Genomic DNA, 26,265 nt, shown 5'->3' on the forward strand with positions numbered 1-26,265 from the left:
ATCTCTTCTATCATTAAGACTGTCTCTTTGTGAGCTAATAATACTCATTTCATGGACCTTTTGCATCCTGTACTTAAGAAAAAGGAGAATCTAATAATTTCTAGCGTAGACATAAGCTGAGTCAATAATTTCTGTTCAGCTCAATTGGAGAAAATTCCTTTCCATTTGTCATCTTAGACACCACAATACTAGTCCTTCCTGCATTCTTTGCAATGTCAGATAAGAAATTGGAGTTTCATGCTACTCTTCTGCTTTCCTTGAGTGTATAACCAAGTTGCAAAGTCCACTGAGCAATTTGGCATGATTTGGAGTCTCTCCTCAAACAGGCTAAGACTGGAATAACAGGGAAGGAGCAGGTCAAAATGAAGGAGGATTTGCAGAGCTTCACTCAGACACCTGCACGCCTGCCTGCATTATACCTGGCTCTAGTGGAGAGTGTTATTAATCCTCCAGTTTAATGAGCACCAAGCTTTCGCACAAGATTTAAAATAAATCTCCTATCAGTGTCCCTTCACAGTGTTACTGCAATTGCATATGCTTCCATTAGACCTTGCAACTAGTAAAGAAAATGAGACATTTCAAGGCTATCGAACACAGTGAAGCAGGGCAGGTTAGTTAATATGGATTTTTCCATAATTTTGGCAGAAAAGGAAATAATTTGTGTGTGTGCTTCATATTCTCCCTAGCTTTATGGATCTACCTAAAAAGGATATGTCTCTTTGCTTATTTTGTGTATGAGAATATTATCATAATTATTTTTTCTCCCATGTCACCAAATCTAAATTAGATTTTTTAATTATTCCTTCTCACCACTTTTCTCTGATCCTTTACAGAACTTAATGAATGTTTGATGGATAAATTAACACATTTCTGGGCCTTTATTCCAGCTTTTAAGAAGGACAAATGAAAGACCATTCTAATGCAAGATTTTAAAATAGTTTGCTTTAAATACAAATTCAAAGCTAATACAAATTTAATGGAAATTGGAAAAATATCCTCTTCTAACATTTTAGTGAAATCATAATGGATAACTACACAAAATGGTTATATGAGTGAAAAGATTAAGATGAGAAATGAATGAAGGAGAACTCAGACTGGCAACTGATTCAGAAATAGGCAATGCGTTACCTAAACAATATGACCTGATTTAAACCTCACACATTAGAGGCCTGAAGATAGTAACTGGAAGGAGCTTATGAAGCCTGTGGTAAGCATTGGGTTCTGTTAGGAAACAGGGATTATGCTACCGATATCTATGCTTCAGTATGGACTCCTGATCTGGCCAATATCTCGCTCTTTCTTTCGTCTTTCTTTCTTTCTCTTTCTTTCTTTCTTTCTTTCTTTCTTTCTTTCTTTCTTTCTTTTTTTTCTTTTCTTTCTTTCTTTCTTTCTTTCTTTCTTTCTTTCTTTTTTTCTTTCCTTCTTTCTTTCTTCCTTTCTTTCTTCTTTCTTTCTTCATAAATGTTTATTTATTTCTGAGAGAGAGAGAGCAGGAGGTGGGGGGGCAGAGAGAGAGGAGGACAGAGGATCCGAAGCCAGCTCTGCACTGACAGCAGAGAGTCCAATGTGGGGCTCAAACTCACAAACTGTGAGATTGGGACCTGAGCTTTAGTCAGATACTCAACAGACTGAACCACCCAGGAACCCCATGGCCAATAGCCTTTCTTGCAAAAGCTTCAGACAAGTTTTAAAGCAGTGAATTAAGCAATGGAAACGGTTATAATACTAATCCATATATTCTGGCCTTTAAATAGTAACACTAAACATCTTGGGTGTTTAACCTTGGTTATGCTTGATTTACATGTTTATTTTTTCACTTGTTCACTTCACTGACCTTCTGTTCTTCATTAGGGATCTGGTGGAAAAAAATACAAAATAGAGATCTCCCCCCAGGAAATATACTCTTAAATACAAGGAGAAACACTCTCTGAACTGTTTTGCCAAAAGACCTTGCTTCATACCTAAAAGGAAGAGACAATGCTCAGGCAATTGCCATCCATTCACAGGTGAAAAGTGTAGTCCATAGTTAAAATTATTGATTATTAAACATCGATTTTCTTTGAATTTTTATGGAATTATCTTCATTTGATATCACCCGGTCAAAAGAGAGGGTGAAAAGAAGACTAGGAAAAGGTAGCTCCTACAAAGGACTTAAGTATGTGCTCAGAGAAGGTGATGGTAGGTACTTGGACTCCTCAAGTATTGGATTGAGTTGAGTCTAGAGAATGAAATGGAGAATGAAAAGACATACTTCACTTCTTTGTCTATTGAGAAAAGAAAGTTCTTAATGATTAAAATTGCAAATTAAGGGCGCCTGGGTGGCTCAGTCGGTTAAGCATTTCTGCTCAGGTCATGATCTCGTGGTTCCTGAGTTAAACCCCATGGTGGGCTCTGTGCTGATGGTTCAGAGCCTGGAGCCTGCTTCAGCTTCTCTGTCTCCCCCTCTCTGTCCTTCCTCTGCTTGCTCTCTCTTTCTTTCTCAAAAATAAATGAAACATTTTAAACATAAAAAGAAAATTGCAAATTAAAATTGTATTTAATAATTATTCATCTTGTTAGGAAGCTAGAAGTTAAATAATACGAAGCAAAAACAGACAATCTCGCCTATTTTGAAAAATGACACACCAGGCCGCCTTGTGTACTCTGGTCTCTTGCCAGAGCCACCACGTCTGCAGAGAGTGTCCTCTGCAAACCACACTAGCTAACTTTTCACATTAACATTCAGTGTCGATCCCGACACAGACATCCTGGTTTACCAGCTAGTCTCCTGAGCATGTTAGCAGCGTAGTTTAAAGGGAAAGAAACAATTGGGTATTTATGCAAAGAAAATGAAACCACTAATTCAAAAAGATACATGCACCCTTATGTTTATTGCAGCATTATTTGCAATAGCCAAGATATGGAAGCAACCCATGTCTATATATGAAGTCTATGTATATATATATATATGATGGAATATATGTGTGTATGTGTGTATATATATATATGTATGTATGTGTGTATATATATATGTATGTATATATATATTTATATATATATATATATATATGATGGAATATTATTCAGCTATAAAAGAGTGAGTTCTTGACATTTGAAACAACATGGAGGGACCTAGAGAATATAATGCTACGTGAGATTAGTCCATCAGAGAAAGGCAAATACCATATGATTTCACTTATATGTGGAGTCTAAAACACAAAATAAACCAAACAAAAGCAGAAACAGACTCATAAATATAGAGAACGAATGAATGATTGCCAGAGGACAGGGGAATGGACAAAATGAGTGAAGGGGAGTGGGACGTGCAGGCTCCTTGTTGTGGAATGAATAAGTCACAGGAATAAGGGGAGAGTCAGAGAGAAAGAGAGAGAGAGAGAGAGAGAGAGAGAGAGAGAGAGAGAGAGAGAATCCCAAGCAGGCTTTGCACTGTCAGCACAGAGTCCAATGCGGGGCTGGAACCCAAGAACCGTGAGATCATAACCTGAACTGAAGTCTGAGGCTGAACTGACCAAACCACCTAAGCACCCCCCGGCCAACAAAAAGCTTTAAATTACACAGTTAACATAAGCCCAAAGCAAAATCAAATAATAAAAGCATGTACAAGTAAAAAGTGAAAGTTCTTTACCTTTCCATAATATTCTACCCTAATTAAAACCACCATTAAGAATTTGGAAATTGTTCTTTCAAATGTATTTATTTTTTGCCTGAAATGTACCTGTACACACACATTTACACAGAAGTGAAAATAACATATACATACGTATACATATTTTAAAAGTTTAAATATGCCATTACCACCCTCTATGTGATATATATCTAACCTGAGAGTATTATATTGTATGGATGTCATTGAACTACTGTTGGTCTAATGACATAGAGTGATTTTTGTTGTTGTTTTTACTTTTTGTTGTTGTTGTTGCTACTCCAAACTGTGCAGCTGAAAAGTCATCAAGGATCAAGAAGTGGCTTTTCTCAGTAAAAAAAAAACGTCATATTTTTCAGTCTTTGATGCACTTACCAGAAAATCTGCACCAATTACACTTCCATATAAGTATATGAGAATATCGTTATGTTCTCTCCCAAACTCAATACAGTTTATTAGATAAACCTGAATTATCATTCTTTTGTTTAATTTTTTTCCAAAATGAAAATGGCTTTGGCTTTTATTTAGGTATTAATAAAAAATTAAATAACATAAAAAAGTGGGGATGAGCTTACAATAATTTTTTCAAAAAGTACAAAATTTATTTTAATTGCCACTCAGGGTAAACAGTATTTAAGTTTGAGGCAATATGTTTCTAGATATTCTCTTTCTCACTCACTCTCTCCCATTCTCTCTCTCCCCTCTCCTCACTTCCAGTAAGTGGGACCATACTAAATGTGCTGTATTGTAAACTTCTTTGTTCAATCAATTCTTCCCTTCCACTAGTTGGTGACATTGATTTAAGACTAGGGAATTATTTCTCAATAATCAATATGATGTTGATTATTTTAATTAAACTTAATGCTTTTCTAACAGTTTTATATGGTTATGAAAGCAATTATCAGTATAACTACCCCATAAGAACTCTCATATTAATTGCAGCTATCAGAATGCCTGACAAAAAAGATTTAAGCTGTGTGGATTCATTAGCTCACACTACAAGGATGCCGGAGGTAAATGCTTCCAGGGCTGGTTAATCCAGAGGCTTCTGGATTGGTCTCTTTGAAAAGTCTCTTAGCTTGACCCTATGTTTCTAAGGCAGCTGATCCGTCCCCAGTTTGCCCTTCTATAGAGAATAGCACCTAAAGGCAAGACAGAAGGTATGCTTTCACCTACACACTGATGTTTTATTCGGGAAAGAAGTCCCTTCACATAAGCCAGAGGGAGCGCTCCCCTCTGAGCAGGTGCCTGTGTCCTGGCTACAAGTGGCTGGTAAGGCAAAAAGGTGGCATTTTCAGTGTCTGCAGTGGGAAAGTTTCTTTCAGGAACGGAGAAGGGAGAGGAGCGGTTGGTGGTGATCAAATGTCTGCCATAATGCTGAAGCCTTCAATAAATGTAGGTGTTTCTTGTTAGGATCACAAAATAACCAGATCTCCCTTTTTTTGTACACTGTTTCATTAATAGGAATTTTTATCTTGATTTTTAATTCCTTGGCACAAACTACATGAGCGTGAGCAGGTCCTTAATTCATTTAAGCTACTCGAGGTAATTCTCAGCATAGATGTGGTTGTAATTGTTATTCGATGTTAATTTGTTTCAGTGATTTTGAATGCAAAGAAAAAGCATAATATATGATAATAAATTTGAATTTATCACGAAGATTGCAAGTGCATTCTTCTTAAAAAATCACCCGGTGATTTATTATTTCAACATGAAAGAATGTCAATTCAGGAACCTGCATTTACATAGTCATAGTCTAAAAACTCTGCAACCTTTGGTTTCAAGAGGGCCTTTTTTATTTGTTGATACTTTTCATATATAGTTTCCATCATACAAATTGCACCTATAAGTGAGACTGAGCCCTTTAGTTTATTTTACTTATTTCTTGGATATATATCCCACTTCCTAGAATGGAACATGTCAGGAACCCAGTAAATAACAAAGCAGTGATAGCTGACATTTATTGCATTCGTATTCCACACCAGGCACTCTTCTAAGAGCCTTGTATGTACCTTGTATGTACCATTGGAACCTTATAACACCTAAGGTGGTAGGAGCTATTATTATCTCCATTTTACTGATAAGGAAACTGAGTCTAAGAGATTGAGTGATATGACGATGGTCACCTGTATATAAGTGACCAAGCCAAGTTATCCCATACTGAACACAAGCAATCCAGATTGAGACTCCATGAACTTAGCCACTGCCTATGCCTCTTAGGGTTTTAGTGCAAGTCTGACTGATAAGGTACAACTCAAAAATGCAAATCTGTGAATCATCTCACTAAATCACAGTTTGTGGACAATGTTATAACTGTTTAAAACTTCACATTGGACATGTTTCAAGGGCAACTTACATCATATGGGTCATAGTTAATGTGTAAATGATAACGATGGTATGAAATTGGAAATATAATTACTTATTAGGCAACCTCACTTGCCAGAATTAAGAGAATTCCCAGAGAGATAGCTTAAAATGAACAGGATTTGTGATTTTTGCCTGAACTTTGGGAGTAGCTATCTTTTCTATCCTCTCTTTTGTACTATCAATAATGCTCTGCTCACTGGGCCCTCTACTGTGACCTTTGTCCTGATCAGAAACATGGCTTCCTTTGATCATTGTTGTATATATTTGGGAACCATGATATTGTACTATTCTTAAAAGCAGAGAGCTGCAATTCAGCTCGACTTTTAACATAAATATCACTGTAAACTAACCTGAAACATAACACTGTCCAGCAGACAATAGAATTTCCTCCCATCCCCCAAGCAGTTCTCTCAAAAATGTGTGTAAATTAGAGTTTTTCATCAAGCAGCTTGAGAACACTGCTGAGGCCTTTTTAAAAAGCCTTCTTTGAACTAACAGAGAGCTTGCAACTGTTTGTGACTCATTGTTGGGAACTGGACAAGGACACCCCATGCCCACTAAAGACCACAGACTCAGTGGAAGAGTAGAGAATGCTCCAGGTGATGTTTGCACCATCAACAACTATCGCCCCTCACAAAGCAATACAAGTAGAAAGGGGCATTTAAGCCCAAGGGAAGCCCAAACTCAGAGATGCTGCTGAAAGCAGAGCGATGGCACCCTACCCACAACCTCTGGGAAGATACGAGTCAGAAGCATCCCCACACAGACATGACTGCTATACAGTGAAAGATTTAGCCTTAGACCATTTTCACGGCAAATATCACAGAGGAAAGCTTTTCCCATTACCATAATCTGGCATGCAGATAAAGGGCTAATTTTAGGACTGAGTTACCTATTACTGGTTTTGGTATATTATTTATTTTTTATTTTCGGTATTTTAAACTTTGAATCTATAAAATCAATGACCATATATTGCGTCCATTAAGGGAACAATACTCAAGAATCTCAAAATGAACAATTAGCAAGGTAAATTCTAATGTGATTCCAATAATAAATGAAAATATGTGCACATACATACTTGGATGTATATACATATGATATAGAATAATAAAACTTTTTGGTGTTGTAGATCCATTTTGTACAACCTCAAAGCTTTTACTCGCTTAGTACTTTTACACTTCGCTATTATTAAGATACCATTATAGACTGAATTGTATCCACTCCCCCCACCAATTCATGTACTAAAACCTTAACCTCCAATGTAACTATATTTGGAGACAAACCCTTTAAAGGAGTAACTAACGTAAATGAGGCAGTAAGGGTGGGGTCCTACTCCAATAGGACTGATGTTCCTGTAAAAAGAGGAAGAGACACTGGGCTGTATGCACACAGAGAAAAGGCCACGTGAGGACACAGTGAGGAGACAATGATCTACATGTCAAGGAAAGAGGCCTCAGGAGAAATCAGCCCTAGTGACACCTTAATCTCAGACTTCCAGCCTCCACCACTGTGAGAAATAAATGTCTGTGGTTTAAGCCACCCAGTCTATGGTATTTTGTTATGCAGTCTTAGCAAACTAACACAGGTATCATTACTTCTAAGCACTACAGGTTTTACTTTAAACTAGCAGTTATATTCTTTACATTCTACATATGGGCGCTCTTTTTTAAGTTTATTTATTTTGGGAGAGAGACAGAGCAGGGAAGGGGCAGAGAGAGAGGGAGAGAGAGACCCCCAAACAGGTTCCACGCTGTCAGCACAGAGCCCAATATGGAGCTCGAACCCACGAACTGCAAGATCATGACCTGAGCCGAAGCCAACAGTTGGGCGCTTAACCAAGTGACCCACTCAGGCACCCCTTTACTTATGACTTCTTAAAGAGAAAACAGCAATATCATTTTAGGGAATAACCTGAAAGGAATCTTGAATGTCATCTACCTCAATAATCTTTTTTTACATATGAGTTAACTACGGATCAGAGAGATTCAATGATGTACCCAAGGTCACACAACTACCTAGTAGCAAAGTTGGAACCAGACCATGTGTGTCCTAATTCAAATCCAGCCAGAAATAAAGTAAGGTGCTTAATGTTTTTTAGACTCCTTCACATAATTTTCAGTGATAAGAAGATAGAATCTACTCATTTCATAAATTCTCACTTACTGCAGTATTTTGTGGTCACTCCTAATCATGGGTTTTCCAGAGACATGTAGAACAACTAATGGCTCCTGAAATGCATGTAATGTTTCTTTTCTTTAAAAAAATTTGTGGGATTGTTTTATGAGTTATGATTACTTTACAAAAACCGTAGTACCACTCTTTTTTAATCCTTCAAAAGTGATAATCTCTTAGAAGTGATTTGATTTAATTTAAACTGGCACTTCCAAGTGGAAATATTTTTTCAACAAACTGTTTGTCATTAAATAGTTTTTTTTAATGTTTATTTATTTTTGCAAGATAGAGAGAAAGAGAGAGAGAGGCAGGTAGAGGATCTGAAGAGGGCTCTGCACTGAGAGCAGAGAGCCCGATGAGGGGCTCGCACTCAGGACTGTGAGATTATGACCTGAGCAAAAGTCAGATGCTAACCGACTGAGCCACCCAGGCACCCCAAAATAGGTGGTTATGATGTCACCAAATGATAATGTAGGACATAATTAGTCCTGCCTTTAAATAATAAAAAATATACATGTTAGATATGCCTAACAAAAAAGAAGACGTATCAATGCATGACAATCACTGTATCTTTATAAATATTTTCTTAGCAAGGAGAAAGGCCCATTAATCTAGAACCAATTGCAAAGAAACTGTCCTCATCACGGGGCCATTGGAGGAGCATCCTAAATGTATTTCAGGACTTAAAGAAATGAAAAATGGTCAGTTTTATTCCTATTAGCTTGCCTTATTTTCTTAAACTACTCATATCCTTTATTATACTCATCGATCAAGGCTTGCCTACAGTTACAAAGTGGAAATAAAAAAGCACTGAAGCAAATGGGGAGAAAATAGTAAACTTTGCCTCCCCTTTATCATTTTATCTGAGGCTGTAAGTATGAAGGAGTTATGAATCTCTGAAAATAACCCTTCTTCAATTCACATGTAGCTCCTGGGAAAAATCTGTAAAGGAGTAGTGATCTGATTCATACCCCTGAATAAAATGGAAAATCTTTGTGAAATAGTTAATTGATCAATTTCACATATGTGTGCATGAGAGTTGAGCATAATGCTGGAAATAAATCCCCTCCTGGGGCACTAACACCCATAAGTCAGTCTGGCTCACTTTATTGCATATAACTCGTTTGGTGCCTTTGTGGAATCCGTCATCTGTCATATTTTTATCCAAACCATTAACCATACTGGTAGATAACAATTACATCCCATAAAACAACTTGTGCAACCTAGACAAAGTGCTAAAACTCTACATCATTCTCGTACAGCAGACAGATATATGTATATATATATATATATATATATATATATATATATAGGAACATGTACACAACACGACCTGCTTTCCCTCAGTATCCACCTATGTGGATCACTGGTGTATGCACTGGTCCTCTTTCTGCTGAAAAGATTTCATGCGTAAAAGGTGCTCTCGGTGGTATTTCAGAGCTTGCAGGTTACCTTTGCAATCATTCTTTGTCAAATCTTTGCTGCAGACAGTTAGAAATTTGAGATTTCTGAACTCTATATAAGGACTCCAAAATCATACCTGAGTTAATCTGAGACTCCATCTCATCTGACTTTCCCATTCACTGTTCTTTGGATGCCTCGGAAAAAGACAAGCTCACTTTCTTTTTAAAAACCTTGAATTTATGGTTCTTTCTACTGGAACCATCTGTCTTGCTATCCAGGGTTCTGCTGTATGTCACCTCTGTGAGAGAGCTTTGCTGACCAGCAATCTATAGCAGTTCCTTCTTACCTACATTTATGTTAATTTTTTTTTTTTGCCTTAACAGTACATACCACTATATCAACTTATCTTAGTCATGTTTTTTTTTTTACATACTCGTTTATTCCATCCCCTAATTACATAAGTTCTAAGAGAACAGAATCTTGACTTCTCTATTCATTGCTATGTCTACACAACCATGAGCACTGCCAGGTACATAACAGACACTCAATAACATAATGCAATGAAGTTGTGTAATGTAATGAATAAGTTGATGACAGATACTTTGGAAACTCTCTGGACTCTCGTATCCTGATAAAACTTAGAAAATTTCCTGAATGTTCTTATATGTGTCCTCCTGATATGGCTATGGCACGCACATGACTTATTTCTAAACAGTTGCTGAAAACTCTAATAACATTCTCTAGTTTTCTGTTGTCAAAATAACAGAACCAGGTTGTGTGACTTTTGGAGGATGTTAGAGTTTCTTGTTCTATCCTTTAGAGTTACTTACGTCCATTTCTATTTGTAGGCCACTCGCTGAAAAGTTCCAAAATCATTTTTATTTTAAAGCAATTTGTTTTATAATGAATATGAAGATCTTTAATTAAAGAAAATACAGAAAAATGTGCAACAAGGGCACCTGGGTGGCTCAGTTGCTTTAGCGTCTGACTCTTGATTTTGGCTCAGGCCATGATCTCACAGTTCATGGGTTTGAGCCCCGTGTAGGCCTTTGCACTGACAGTGCAGAGCCTTCTTGGGATTCTGTCTCCCTCACTGTCCCTCTGCTCCTCCTCCTCTCAAAATAAATAGATAAACTTTAAAAATGTGCAACAGAAAGTAAAAGTAATATATATTGGAGCTATTCACAAACAAATCTTGTGCATTTTTTATAGATTTGACAAACATTTGTTTCTGCATATGTATGTATACTTTTTTAAAGCAAAACAAATAGATGCATAAACAAACATGTTGTCTCCTGACATCCCAAACCCTAGTTGGGAAGTAAGTTGAATTCCTTTCTCCAGTCATCAAGAGTTGCAGAATCACTCCCTGTAGGCAGGGGGTGCATAGGAAGCATAGAGCAGACAGGGAGACTTAGTTTTGGTAGCTTGGGGGCAAGTCCCAAGAAGTTCTATCTGACTCATTCTTTCAGGAGAGAAACAGCAATTCCTATAACAGATTCCATAAGATAAAACAGTAATGGCAGAGACTGGATATGTGCCTTAGAGAGAAAACTGAGGCCTCTTTCTTTTATTGTTCTAAATAATGCAACATTGTTAGCTAAAGACAGTCAAGTGTTCTAGAACTGGGCTCATCTGCCCAAGCAACTAGTTAGTCTATAAAGATGGTATAACTAAAAGGTAATGACACACTGATATTTAACACCGAGTTTGCACCTGAAGTCAAATTATAGCTCTATAACTGTGTTGAATTATCGCACTTTCAACTTTTGGCCTCTAGGTTTTGTACCTGGAGGGCTCCAGGTAAGAAACAGATGCTACCTTCTGGCTGGTCAATTGAGAAGCATTTAATGTAAGGATTCTTTTTTTTTTTAATTTAAAATGTTTTTATTTATTTTTGAGACAGAGAGAGACAGAGCATGAGCAGGGGAGGGGCAGAGAGAGAGAGAGACACAGAATCAGAAGCAGGCTCCAGGCTCTGAGCTGTCAGCACAGAGCCTGACGTGGGGCTTGAACTCACGGACTGTGAGATCATGACCTGAGCTGAAGTTGGACGCTTAACCGATGGAGCCACCCAGGCGCCCCAAGGATTCTTTACAAAGATGGGGGTAGGGGTTCAAGAAAACCCTTGAGGCATGGGCTGGTAAGAGGAGCTGTTGCCAAGCTAGACCTGAAACAGAATCACCTGTATGAAGGTTTCCTGACAAAACTGTGGGCCTAGTCCACCTCTAACATTTGGGCGGCCCTGAGCAAGAGTAAAAATTGTGGCCTACAAGTCACACATCTAAATATTTAAATTATAAATCAGGTTAACCAAAAGAGAAATAATAAATATCTGTCCTCGATGACTATATCTTCATGATAATGTGGAAGGTCATATTTGCATTTAGGATTCTCAGACCCCGTGAAATTTTGCACTGACACATGGCAGTCTGAGAAGGACAAGCCGCTACCACGGGCCCACAGCTTCCTCCTCCTCAATACCCCTTCTTTTCACACCAAAAGATACTTTCAAACACACATGTGGGCACCCCAGTCCATATTACCAAACTCTGTCTCCATCTTGATCTCCATCCCCCAAAGAGCCATGCAGTTGGTTTCAGACCTGTTTCACCAAGAAATTCTGGGGTCTTGTGCACTAAGAACATGGTCCAGAATGTGAAGGCTGGGCTCTGGGTGCATATATCCCCTTGGCTTACACATCCCTTGCTCTTTGGAAAGTGGCAAGGCCAGACAAGGGCTGGAACAAGGTCCTCTTCTTCTCCCCATATTGCCATGGTCCAGGTATCCCCTGCTGTTTGAAATTTCAAGTTGCATCACTTTACTTTTACAAAAGACCTACAGTAGTTCCTATTTTGGTTCACGGAAAGAAATCTGACGAGGATTTTTGCTTTAAAAAAAAGGCAAGGTGAAAATAGTACTCTAGCTAGAAAGCTAGAGCAGTGCACACCCCAAGAAACAAGAGAGGCACCTCCGAGCCCCATCCCCGAGTACTGCACTCGGTGTCTCCACATCAAGCTGCCTGAGCTTTGAACCACATCTGTAAGCATCTGTGCTTTATCTCAATTTATTTTGTGCATCTGTTAGCAAGATGTGTCCCAAAGTATTGGAAAAGTCTAAGAAAGGCTATTTTGGGGGGCTGAGAACACTAAAAGGTTTGGGTTTTTTTTCTTTAAATTAATGATAATTGCTTCTTTGCCCTAGTCAATTTGGCTTACTAAAGGTTTCCTAAGGAATGCCCTACACTTGCATATCAGGGGAAACCTGTATTACTGTGGATTTCAATAAAGATCCACCTTGTCTTACATGAAGAGGGGACCTGGAGAATGATATTTTCTCACTTTCCTCCTTCCCTCCTCTCCTCCTAGGTATCACTCCCCCCTCCCTGTTGGCCTAATCACTGGAAAGCCAGAGGCAAAAGCACACTCTGAGGATGTGTGTCTGAATGGTCACACACACTTCCACACAGCAGGTAGAGAAGAGAGAAGCTGGACTTATAGGGGCAAACTGAATAGTTCCAGCCCAGGAAATAAGTAATTTAGGGGACAGTCTGATGACCTAAAGAAGAAATAATTTGAACAAATGGACCTTTGTTTTGGAAACCCTGCCAATCCCTACATATATACACTCCTATGAAGAGCATCCTTGTAAATAAAATGTTCTACTTAAGATTAGTTTTAAGGATCTATTCATAAAAGGTTTTCTTACCTAGAGTGCCATAATAGTCTCCTGTCTGGTCCCCTGAGCTCTGCTTCTGGCCCTTTCAAATCTTTTCTCCACTCCACACAATGGCCAGAGTGATCTTCAAACTTAAATTAGATTACATCACTCCTGTTTTCAAAAAGCTTACATGGCTTCCATTAGCACTTAGGGTAAAATATAAATCCGTGCTGTGGCCAGCAAAGTACTGTGTAATCTGGCTCTCGTCCTCTCTTCGCCTCAGGCTCCAAATTCACCTGATGCCCCTCTTCTTATGACTTGCTCCTTCCTGCCCATTCAGAACACTGTTTTCAGGTTTCAAAAAGTTCACAGCTCTTTCCTGCAAGTCAAAAAGGAAAGATGAGCAAGAGTAAGTCAAAAGAAGAGAGCCAGGAACAGTGTAGCCAGCCTGTTGAGCACATCTGATGTCAGTCCTGTGATCAGAATGCATCTTTCAGCCCCCTCCCCCCAGTTCTTTTAAATTTTAGTCAATGATAATAAATATTTTTCCCCAGATGAGGGTTTGGACAGGAAGTGAACTTTCTGGTCACTCTCAGATATTGATTTTTTTTCTACTTGTTTTTAGTAGTCAAAACCATCTTATTTCAGTAGTCAAAATGCCCTGTCCCATGTGTATCAGTCAGGGTTTCACCAGAGAAACAGAATCAGTAGGATATCTATATCTATAAATATATCCATATCTATCTATATCTATATCTATATCTATATCTATATCTATATCTATCTATCATCTATCTATCTATCTATCTATCTATCTATCTATCTATTTATCTAGTAAAGATTTATTGTAATGAGTTGGCTTGCATAATTGTGGATTCTGGTTAAGCACCTCCAAAGACTACAGAGTAGGCCATCAGGAAGGGCAGGCTGGAAACTCTCAGACAGGAGCTGACCCTCCCATCCACAGGCAAAGCTTCTAATTGCTCAGGAAAACCTCAGCTCTGCTCTTGAAATCTTTCAACTTATGGGCTCAGATCCACTCAGATTATTGAGTATCTTTACTTAATGACAGCATATAGTACATGTTAATTACATCTGGAAAATCCCTTCACAGAAACATCTAGTAGTATCCTATTGAATAACTTAGGGCTATATTCTGGCCAAGTTGAAACATAAAACTGACCATTACACCATATAAGAGCCAAAAGTCCAAACTTGTTTTGTGGTCAGTCTTCTCCTCTCCCAAGTTGGGCCCTGCCAACGTAAGCTCCTTCTTTTGGTACAACTACTCCCATTCTCTCCCTGCTCACCTCTTCTCACACTCCTTTTCTCTGTGGCTTTCAACTTCATCCATTAATTGTGTGTGTGCGTGTGTGTGTGTGTGTGTGTGTGTAGTGAATATTTTTGAAAACTTCTTGAGCTGTTCAGAAATTAAATTCATAGACAATGTAACTTACCTCACTACATAATCAAGAAAATAAAATAAAATATCCTAATTTTAAGATAAAAGCAAAAGAATAGAAAATGTATGTGCATGAAATACAACATAATGAAATATGTCAGTCAGTGCTTGGGCCTAGCCTCTCTAGAATTTATAATGAGGAAATCGTGGGGTTGGGGATCTGTGAGCTATCACGGTGAATGTGACAGTTCCAAATACAGAATGATGTCGGGAGTGTTATACAGGTGAATCATTAAATATTACAACTAGTGCTGAGGTGGTGGGGAGGAATCTGTTTCAAACTCGCTAGAGTATCTTCATTTCGATTAATCACTATCATATTAATGCCTCAATTGGAATTGACAGAGTCATTCTTGTTTCTGCCTTTTTCCCTGCATATTTGTAATGTAACTTTCAAAAAGTTTCCCCCCAATTATAGTGTGACAGAACAACATGTTCAGAACAGCACATGGTGAGATTAAATATGTATAAGTATGTATATAGATTTCATACCTGGGACTAAAACAGAGCCAATGTGACCGGAACATAGAGAAGCATATGGGACATGATGCAAGATGGACCAGAGACACAGTGAGAGCTTACTTACATAGAATCATTCAGGCCATATCAAGGTGTTTTGTCCATCCAAAAAGTTCAAAAGAGCCTTTGAAATGTTTTTAGTAAGTACATGACAGAAAGGGATTTACATTTTAAGAATATAATTCTGCTTGTATATGGATAACACATTGTGAAGACTTTCACCTTGAAAAGTGAGCCACTTTTTGGAGTCATTGAAATGAGAAGTGATACTCTAGACTAGGGTGGTAGTGACAGCTGGGAGAAACGTTGACAGATACTTTTGAAGATTAAAGAAACAAAGCTTGGTGATAGATTGGATTTGGGTCACAAGAAGGGCAGTCAAAATGATTCCTAGGTTTTGGGCTTGAACAGCTGGATGGATAGTAGTGTCATTCAGTGAGAAAGGAAACATTGGGGTGTGCCCAGATGTTGTAAAAGTGAGGGTGGGAGATCATAAATTAAGGTTTCGATTTTAGGGTATGAGTATGAAGTACTTTTTATATAGACATATGGAAAAGTCAAAGCAGTGATATAATTCTAAAATGTGTGTGCATAGGAGAGAAATAGCAAATGAAATTGCCTTGGGACAGAGAATAGAGAAGAGAGGAGGACCCTATTTATTGTGAAACACCAGCGTTAAATAGCTAAGTAGAAAAAGCGTTCCAAAGGAGACAGAAAAATGCACAACCAGAGAGCTAAGAGCAATATAAGAAACATGCAATGCCATGGAAACCAAGAGAGGAGAGAATGTTAGTAAGAAGCATGGGATTGGAGAGCCTCAATTCTAAACAGTGCTTCATGAGATTAGCTCTGAGTGGAATCACAGATAAGTTGGAACTGGAGGGAATGTACAGTTAAGTTGGGACTTTTTTTTTTTTAATGGGGGAAAAAGTCTTTGGGAAAGAGAAGTAAAATATCAAGAGGGAAAATGTTCAATGCTTCGGTTCACTCCTAAGAACATGAGAGGGGAATTAGTTTTAAATGCTAGGAAGAGACTCTTTTGTGGCAATAAACAGTAAGAAATAGAAGATGAGTACCATTGTGCAGGCTTGCATTTTTAGTATCAAGAAGATACAGATTTAATCTGATGACTTATATGTATTTTTTTTATTTGAACTGAAATATGTATTGAGTGTAAAGTGGTAGCAGGAGAAGGAATAGCTGAGATGAAAGGAGAAGGTTTGAAATGCAGTAGGACAAGCAGATGAGTTTAAGGGCCTATTCGAGTTTTGGGATCATAAAGGCACAGGGGACCACTGCACACAGATCTTCTTCCGGTAGCACTCAACGCTCAGGAGCAGGCAAAGGGGGTGAAGAGGAATTCTGAGAGGTGAAGACAGAGGGGACAGGGAGTTAAGGTATTAGCCTTAACTGGTACATTGAAGTAATGCACATGAAATATAAGCAGAATAATTGGGAAAGTGAAAAAAAAAAAAGGGACAGATGGATTGGGAAGAAAGGAGAAGGTAACATCAACTTGATCTTAATGAGGTCAAAGAAGGGTCAGAGTGAGGGAGGTTGAACACACCAACTGGGAGGGGAAGAGGTTGTAGAGGGAGCCTGGGAAAACCCTACCTTGGAGAGGTCCCTTGACTCCCTAATCCAAATTGGGTAGCTCTCAGATGTTATGCTCTCATAGCGTTTTTTAATTTCAATTGATTTTGCAAATTGATTTTAAAATATAGTTAACATACGGTGTTATATTAGTTTCAGGTGTACAATATAGTTATCAGCAATTTCATATATTACCCAGTGCTCATCATGATAAGGGTACTCTTAATTCCCTTCACCTGTTTCATCCATTTCCCCCACCAACCTCCCCTCTGGTAACCATCTCTTTGTTCTCTATAGTTAAGACTCTGGGGTTTTGTTTGTTTGTTTTGGTTTGTCTCTTTTTCTTCTCCTTTCATTCATTCGTTTTGTTTCTTACGTTTCACAGATGAATAAAATCATATGGTATTGGGCTTTCTCTCACTGGCTTATTTCACTTAGCGTGATATTCTCTAGATTCATCCATGATGTTTCAAATGGCAAGATTTCATTCTTTTTTATGCCTGAATAATATTCTATTGTATATATATATATATATATATATATACTTATATACTACATCTTCTTTATCCACTCATCAGTTGATGGACACTTGTACTTCTTCCATAATTTTGTTATTGCAAATAATGGTGCAATAAACATGGGGGTGCATATATCACTTCAACTTAGTGTTTTCATATTCTTTAGGGTAAATACCCATTAGTGCGATTACTGGATATTATAGTTCTATTTTTAATTTTTTGAGGAACCTCTATACTGTCTTCCACAGTGGCTGCACACCTTCCCACCAACAGTACACATGGGTTCTTTTTTCCCCACATCCTTGACAATACTTGTTGTTTCTTAAATGTTATATTCTTGCCATTCTGACAGATGTGAGGTGATATCTCACTGTGGTTTTTATTTGAATTTCCCTGATGATGAAATGCTGAGCATCTTCTCATGTATCTGTTGGCCATCTGTATGTCTTCTTTGGAAATTTTTGTCTGTTCATGTCTTCTGTCCATTTTTTAATTGGGTTACTTATTTTCTGCATGTTGAGTTGTATAAATTCTTTATATATTCTGGATACTAACCCTTTATCAGGTACGTCATTTGCAAATATCTTCTCCCATTTGATAGGCTGTCTTTTAGTTTTGTTGATTGCTTCCTTTGCTGTGCAGAACCTTTTATTTTGATGTTGTCCCAATAGTTTATTTTTGCTTTTGTTTCCCTCGTCTCAGGAGACATATCTAGAAAGATGTTGTTATGGCTCATGTCAGAGAAATTACTGCCTGTGCTCTCTTCTGGGATGTTATGGTTTCAGTTCTCACATTTAGATCCATAATCCATTTTGAGTTTATTTTAGTGTATGGTATAAGAAAGCAGTCTAGTTTTAGTCTTTTCATATAGCTGTCCAGTTGTCTCACCACTGTTTGTTGAAGAGACTGAGTTTTTCCCCATTGCATATTCTGGGCTCCTTTGTTGAAGATTAATTGACCATATATTTGTGGTTTTATTTCTGGGCTTTCTATTCTGTTCCATTGATCTATCTGTCTATTTTTGTGCCAATATCATACTGTTTTGATTTCTATAGCTTTGTCATATAACTTGAAGTCTGGAATTGCCATAGCTCCGGTTTTGTTTTTCCTTTACAAGATTGCTTCAGCTATTCAGGGTTTTTTTTTTGTTGTTGTTGTTGTTATCATACCAATTTTGGGGTTGTTTGTTCTTGTTCTATGAAAAACACCGTTGGTATTTTGATGGAGCTTGAATTAAATCTGTAGATTACTTTGGGTAGTATGGACATTTTAGCAGTATTTGTTCTTCTAATCCATCTATGCTTTCATAAAGTTTTATATTTTTCTTTCATTGCTCTTATCAGTGTTTGCAGTATTGTGTATTTTATTTTTAAATTTAAGTTCTGCCATTCTTACTAGACCAAAACATCCATCAAGGTGGAAATAATATATTTTTAATAATTATTTTTAATTTTTCACCTTTGAATATCGAGCTCAGTGCCAAACACATAGTAAGTGTTCAATAAACACTGACAAGTGGCTGAATAGATTCTTTAATGAATTACAAATGTTGGGTCTCTGACTTAAACAGAGTGACCTGATTTTTTTTTAATTTTTTTTTAATGTTTATTTATTTTTGAGAGTGACAGTGCAGAGCCCGAGCAGGGGAGGAGCAGAGAGAGAGGGAGACACAGAATCTGAAGCAGGCTCCAGGCTCTGAGCTGTCAGCACAGAGCCCAATTTGGGGCTCGAACTCATCAATGGTGAGATCATGACCTAAGCCTAAATTGGAGGCTTAACTGACTGAGTCACTCAGGCGCTCCAGAGTGATCTTGCTTTTAAAAGTCATTTAAAACATGTTAAAATCCCAAAGTAAAAATTTTGGCAAAATTTACCTTTCCACGATTAGCATGAGTGTCTAAGGCCAACTTCTATACACTGCCTGCATATGCAAACGATATTTCATTCCAGGGGCTCCTGGGTGGCTCAGTTGGTTAAGCCTCTGCCTCTTGATTTCGGCTCCAGTCATGATCTCATGGTTCCTGGGATGGAGCCCCATGTTAGGCGCTGCCCTGACAGCGTGGAGCCTACTTGGGACTGTCTCTCTCTATCTTTCAAAATAAATAAATAAATAAATAATAAACATTGAAAAGAAAAAGATACTTCATTCTGAATTTACACACATACAGGCATAAGCATCTTCTTGCAAAGACTATGAATATACCTGGAAGTGAAAGTGTTGTGATTATGCTGATTTCACTCACGATGGCTCAGATGGAAATTATCTGAGAGCTCCAGCTTCTGATAGTCTTGATTTACAGTCCCTGCGGGCAAAGAGAAGTCTCTACATCTGTAGTTTCTGGGTGGCTCCCAGGCCTTGGTTTCAATTCAGGTAGACAGCGTGCCTGTGTTGCTTATATGGAACATGCTTCTCTGAGAGCATTCATAGAGATATTTGTCTTTCACTATGACTTTTTTTAACCTTAAAAATATGCTGCTCTGGGAAGAAAAACATTTTCTTAAAAATCATAACATCTGGATTTTAACTACATGCCTTTTTCTTATTTCTGTCTGCAATCATTCTCACAGAAATGACTGAGCGTTCTGCTAAGTTTTATTTTCATGCTTTTTAGCTACCTAAAGAATGGATTTTATTTGGTCCATTTTCTGAATGGAGATACTGCAACTTAAAGGGGTCATTAAAAATTGATCTAATTTTGTAAAACAGGTAACCATGCAAGACTAAAACAAATAAAACATTTCTTAGGTAATAACCTACTTAATGTGAATAAAAGGAATTTTGTTATTTTTTAAAAAATCAAATCTCGGTATAGCACTGGGGCTGTCTTTTTGTATTATGCAGCTGTGTGGTGCACTCATGTGGGTGCTCAATAAATACTAAGTGAGCATAATAATAATAATATCACTCCAATCAAATAGTCAAAAGAAAAACATCAATGCAAATATAGAGCGCTTGATGCTATGGTTTAGACAGAAGTCTGTGATATGCATAACAACAGAAATGGAAACATCTGCTGGGATCTGCTTCACAATACAAGAGACAACAAGATAATAAAGCCATTGTTTTTGTGTGAAATTAATCCACTATTTGGCTTCCTTTCAGCTAGTAAAGGGATTACAGTGGCAAATATTAGCTGACTATGGGAATATTCAATAAGTAGAATTGTATTTTTGTTTTCAATCCATAAAAGTAATATATGCTGTATTTATAATGCTGAAGGAAGGCAATGTGTTAATGCAATCCTTTCCTATCAGCTTAGTGGATATTTATGTGACTGTATTCTTCTGAGTCTGTAGTATTTTCATTTTATTTTTTGAATCTTATAAATTGTCATATTCCTCTCTTCTGCTTTCTGATGGTGAGAGAGTTTAACTATTCAGCAATATCTTTCTCTAAAAATATAGGAAGCAAAGAAAGAAAAAGGAACTTAATATGTAAGAAAAATCTGAACATTGGGTTAAAGTGGAGATTGCAGATTATAATTAAGACATCTATTTTCATTTTGATTTTAATAGACGAAGGGTAGTTTAGTTCATACTTTAACTTAAAGTAGAGTATCTTGCACCTACATGCTCTTAGGTTCTGTGATGATGTCAGTGCAATTGAGGGGAGAAAAAGGCAGATAGCACCTATTACAATAATTCCATAGATAGCCTACATTGTTTCTTCAAAGCTCAAAGACCCTATGTCTTTGATGGTATAAGAAAAGCAGGCCCAAATTCATCTGCGTGGCTGTTATTGTTGTTGTGTATGTTTGTCTTTTTTTTTTTTAACCATGCCTTCTAGCCATTCAGTGTTTTGATCTGTGTTTCCATCTGGACTTCCTAACATAGAGACTCAGGCATCTAATCCATCCAGTTTATTATCTATTGAAATACCCACTGCCTGAAGTGAAATTATTTTGGCAGCAATGACTTCTGATAGAGATGTAGTTTGTTGTCTTTGTGAAAGACAGGTGAATCTGAAGATTCCAAACTCACTTCCTGATGACAATCCTTTGGCCTTATCTTATGGAAAACTTGGGAAAAAAAGGGGAGGATCTCTATGAACACATTTGGTTTCATTTGCCATTATGAAGTTGTTTTGTCCAAAAGTCAGAACTCTCAGAGGCTGAAAACAAGGAATAGTTACCTGCATAAGGAAATCAGGTTATTAGAGCACAACTGAAGCAGATTCTCAAAGCACCATGTAGGAACATTCTCCCTTCTCTCTTTCTAACTCTCAGTGCCAAGTTCTTTTTAACCTTTAAAATCTAATTCGTGAAAGATTGAGGCTGTATCAAACTTCGCAGAAACTGTACTTCTGAAGTGTTTCCATGTTCTGCATGTTGACGGTTTACTTTCTGTTCCATCTAACTGATACTGAAATGGGGAAAACATGAGGGAGGAAATGGTGTAAAAGGAGCATATGAAAGGTCAAAACATCAAAATTTATTTTGATCTTCATGTTGCACCTTAAAACTTTCATTTTTGCCTTTTCAAGTTACATTGCAAAACAAAACAGCAGTATCATTTTATCTAAATCCTGTTTAGCATGCAACTTTAAAATAGATGTGTCAATGGATGCTTCTATTCAGCTGCTCACTATTTAAGTTGTTCTCTTTCTTTCTGTCTTTCTTTCTTTCTTTCTTTCTTTCTTTCTTTCTTTTTTCTGAATGTCTCCCAGGTTTTGTTGTTAGGTGGTTAGGTGTTACTTCGGAACAGCATTATGTCAGAAAGGGCCTGCCCAATACTCAGTTTTGGTCTGCACATGCTGTAATTTTGGGGTATAAACCATGAAATGTCATTTGGAAAGAGAAGGATAAACATTCTTTCCTTAATACGATAATCCATGAAAGATATGAGTTTCCAATGATTAAAATCATTTTATTAGTTCTGGTGACACCTGTGTGTGTTATTCAACCTAGGCGTGAGGAAACTAATCTACATATTCCTTTGGTGAATAAGTGAGCAACACTATGTGTCCATAGAAATTCCTGTTTAAAAGGTTATTACTTAAAAAGGCATTTGTGATGCATATTATTAATATATTTCACATGGCTCACTGTTTCACCCCTTTTTACCTGCCTAGGTGTTGAAAAGAAGAGAATTGTGTTTTGTTATCATAGAGTCGCATCTTTACTACTACATTTGTCCCTTTTAAAGAATTTGTCTCATGGCCATCACTAGAGTCATTCAAAACTCTTTTTCCCTGAACTTGCACTGCCCCATTGTAGCCAGTATGTTACATATGAGGCCATGTGATTGAAATAAAAAATAAAAATGTTTGTCCATAATTGAATCTATTTAGATAGTGTTTGAGATGCACTTTTGATCACTCATTCATTTATTCATCTATTACACGTTTGAAATTTATATTTGGTTCTAGACCCCCCAAAATAACACAGATCTCCAGAGGATTTGCCAGTTCATATAGGAGAGACAGATCATAGAATGATACAATGAAATAGAATATGAAAAAGAATGAGGTTGTTACTGAATGGTTAGATTTTCCATGTGTCTGTACTATAGGGGAGGGGAAGGTGGATGAGGAAAGGAATAATAAATAACGGGTAAGGGCCAGATGATGAGAACCTTACCTATAAAATGAAATGTATAGACTTTGTCTTATAGAACACGGGTTTTCAAAGTGTGGTGCATGGCCTCCAGGAAGCGCACAAGTCATACAAGAATATATTGCCTTAAGTTGGGTTTCCCTAGGGGAAGACCCTGAGAGTAAGGAATAAGTAAGGAATCCCTAAGACAGGGAAGGGAAAAGATTCCACAAAGAGCTGCTTTCTTGAGCAGGTCACTCTTGTGTGCAACCAGTGTTCAATTTAGCTGAGGAACATTAAGAGACAGTGTAGACTATGTATCAAAGGTACCTCAGAAAGCTGATAACGCTTCACAAATTCTCAGCCTTAGGTGAAAAGTTGCCCCTGGGAACCTGAATTTCTTGGCACCTCTTGTGTTCCCCATCTGGAGGCCATATTGGCTGTAGTAGGCAGAGAAAGCCCTCAGGTAGTGAGGGACAGAAGCTTGCAGTTGAAGCTGTGCATGACAATAGTGTCCTAAATTGGGTAGGAGTCAATAAGAGATACCACATAGATGGAAAGAAAACATCAGATCTCCCATTTAAATTTCTTTTATCTCAATACTGAACTACTGTCTCATATTAAGATTGGCACAGTACCTGTATTTGATCTTTATGTGGAACAGCCATTTTACAAATGTATGTCACTTTTTCCTGATTCAAAAAAGAAAAAAATACAACACGGACTGTTAACAGTAGTGCGCTCTCTAGTGTGATTATAATGAATCCTTACAAGATGTAAAAACAGCTTAAAATATTTTTGCAAAAAAAAAATTGAAATTAGTACTGATAGTTGAACTACAAATGAACAGGAAATATTTCTAGAATAAGATTTCACTGAGAAGTTATCCTATAGGGTCAGCCAAACATCTTTGAAAAATGATTACTTGACATACAAATCTACATTCACCATCAAAAGGGGCAGTAGATATTGGAGTGGGCAGAGATAATTAGTTTATCTGATACATGGCATAAGAATCTCTGGAAAAATCCAGTGGGAAAATGGAAATAATATTTTCTAACTTGAGATTGGGGATGAAGGGGTAGATTTGGACCATCATTGTACATGGTACGTCATTTTATAAAATATCGTTTTATAGATAAAAGTTAAAGCCATGATAGTCAATGAGATCACCCAGGGAGAATGTGTACAGGGGTAAGAAAAGAGGATCATAAATATCTTGATCAGCTTCTCAGAGAGGCCAGTAGCAAATCATTATCATTTATCACATAATACACAGGAGGTTTGGTTGATTTAGAAAAATAAAACAAAACAAGGCAATTGTTACCACAAACATTTCATAAGAATAACAACTTTCATAAAAATGTCACTGAAGAGATTCAGAAGATGTCATTCCAAAGTATGCCACTTTGGCATATTGATTATTTTGAATTAAAGTCACTGTAAGAAATAGCCAGCACAAGGACACTCTGGGGGTGCCTGGGTGGCATAGTCGGTTGAGCGCCGACTTTGGCTCAGATCATGATCTCACTGTTCGTGAGTTCCAGCCCCGTGTCGGGCTCTGTGCTGACAGCTTGGAGCCTATTTTGGATGCTGTGTCTCCCTCTCTCTCTGCCCCTGCCCCACTCGTACTCTGTCTGCCTGTCTCTCTTTCTCTCAAACATAAACACCAAAAAATTTAAAAAAAAAAGAGAAAAGGACACTCTGACCCTCTTTTAATCCTCCTGAGAGCAGAACATACATCTCCCACATGAGAAGTTCCCTCCCTATCTCATCACCAGAGACAGGGAATTTAGAGCCAAGAAACCTGTACAAACAAACCTTGTTAAACTAACCCTTATTTTTCTAGTTATTTCTTCACCATTTACTACCCCTAACCTAAACACCTTTGCCTTGTCAATTCTTCATAAATTTATTGTTTCTTTGTCTAAAAGGCACAAAAGCTTCCTGCTCTGGTCCCTTCTTTGGGTCTTCAGGGTTTTGTTTGTTTGTTTGTTTGTTTTATTTTTGTTTGTTTTGTTTTCTTTTAGAAGGCCCCCATACACATGTAAGAAATTCAATAAAATCTGCCTGCTTTCCTCCTGTGAATCTGTCTTATGTCTATTTAATTCATAGTCTGAGACAGAGACCCAAAGATGGCAGAGGAGAATTTTTCTCCCCTTCATCATCAGAATCTAAACATTAGGATTTTCAATATTACACATTTGTTTCAAAGACTGTTAGTCACTTATCTCTGCTTACATAGACAAAACACAACTCACTTGTGTTTTGTTAAGTTTCAGGCCATGTTCATTTGGTTTTTATTGTTGTTGTTTTTGTTGTTCATTTGTGTTTTTTTAATTTTCATATTTTAATGTTTAAATTGAATTGGCAATAGTTTGTGCTACTCCCTATTGGAGGCATAATTTTAAAATGGCCCTTAAAAATGTCCTGCCCTAATCTCCAGAGCCCCTGAGTTCAAGGTATCAGTCCCATAATTATGTTACTTTATGAAGTATTATTGAACTTTAGATTATCCAAGTGAACCTGATCTAATCGTGTGAGAATTTAAAAGCAGAAAGTTTTTCCTGCTGCTGGCAAAAGGGGAAGTCAGAGAGTTGTAAAATGTAAGAAGAATTTGACATGCTCACGCTAGTGCTGAGGATGAAGAAGCCAAACAAGAAGGAATGTGAACAGCCTTAAGGAACACTGAGGTCCTCGGCTGCCAAGGAAAGAGGAACCTCAGACCTATAATCAAAAGCTACTGAATTCACTGAATTCTGCTAGCAACATGAATGAGTTTGAAAGCAGATTCTTTCCCAAAACCTCCACCTAAGAGTCTAGCTAAACTGACACCTTAATTTCAACCTTGTGGGATGTTAAGTTGACAGTTCTTCCTGACCTATAAAAATGGCTAAAATTAACAACTCAGGAAGCAACAGATGTTGGCATGATGTGGAGAAAGGGGACCCGTTTTGCGTTGTTGGTAGGAATGCAAACTGGTGCAGCCACTCTGGAAAACGGTATGGAGGTTCCTCAAAAAATTAAAAATAGGGCCCCTGAGTGGCTTAGTCAGTTAAGTGTCTGACTTTGGCTCAGGTCATGATCTCATGGTTCGTGGGTTCGAGCCCCAAGTCCAGCTCTGTGCTGAATGGATAAAGAAGGTGTGATGTATATACACAATGGAATAGTACTTGGAAAGAAAAAAGAATGACATCTTGCCATTTCCAACAAGGTGGATGATACTGGAGGGCATTATGCTAAGTGAAATAAGTCAGTCAGCGAAAGACAGATGTCACATGATTTACTCATATGTCGAACTTGAGAAACTCAACAGATGAACATAGGAGAAGGGAAAGAAAAATAAGATAAGAACAGAGAAGGAGGCAAACCATGAGAAACTCTTAAATACAG

This window comes from Prionailurus bengalensis, chromosome B2 (assembly GCF_016509475.1).
Source record: "Prionailurus bengalensis isolate Pbe53 chromosome B2, Fcat_Pben_1.1_paternal_pri, whole genome shotgun sequence".
Taxonomy (NCBI): domain Eukaryota; kingdom Metazoa; phylum Chordata; class Mammalia; order Carnivora; family Felidae; genus Prionailurus; species Prionailurus bengalensis.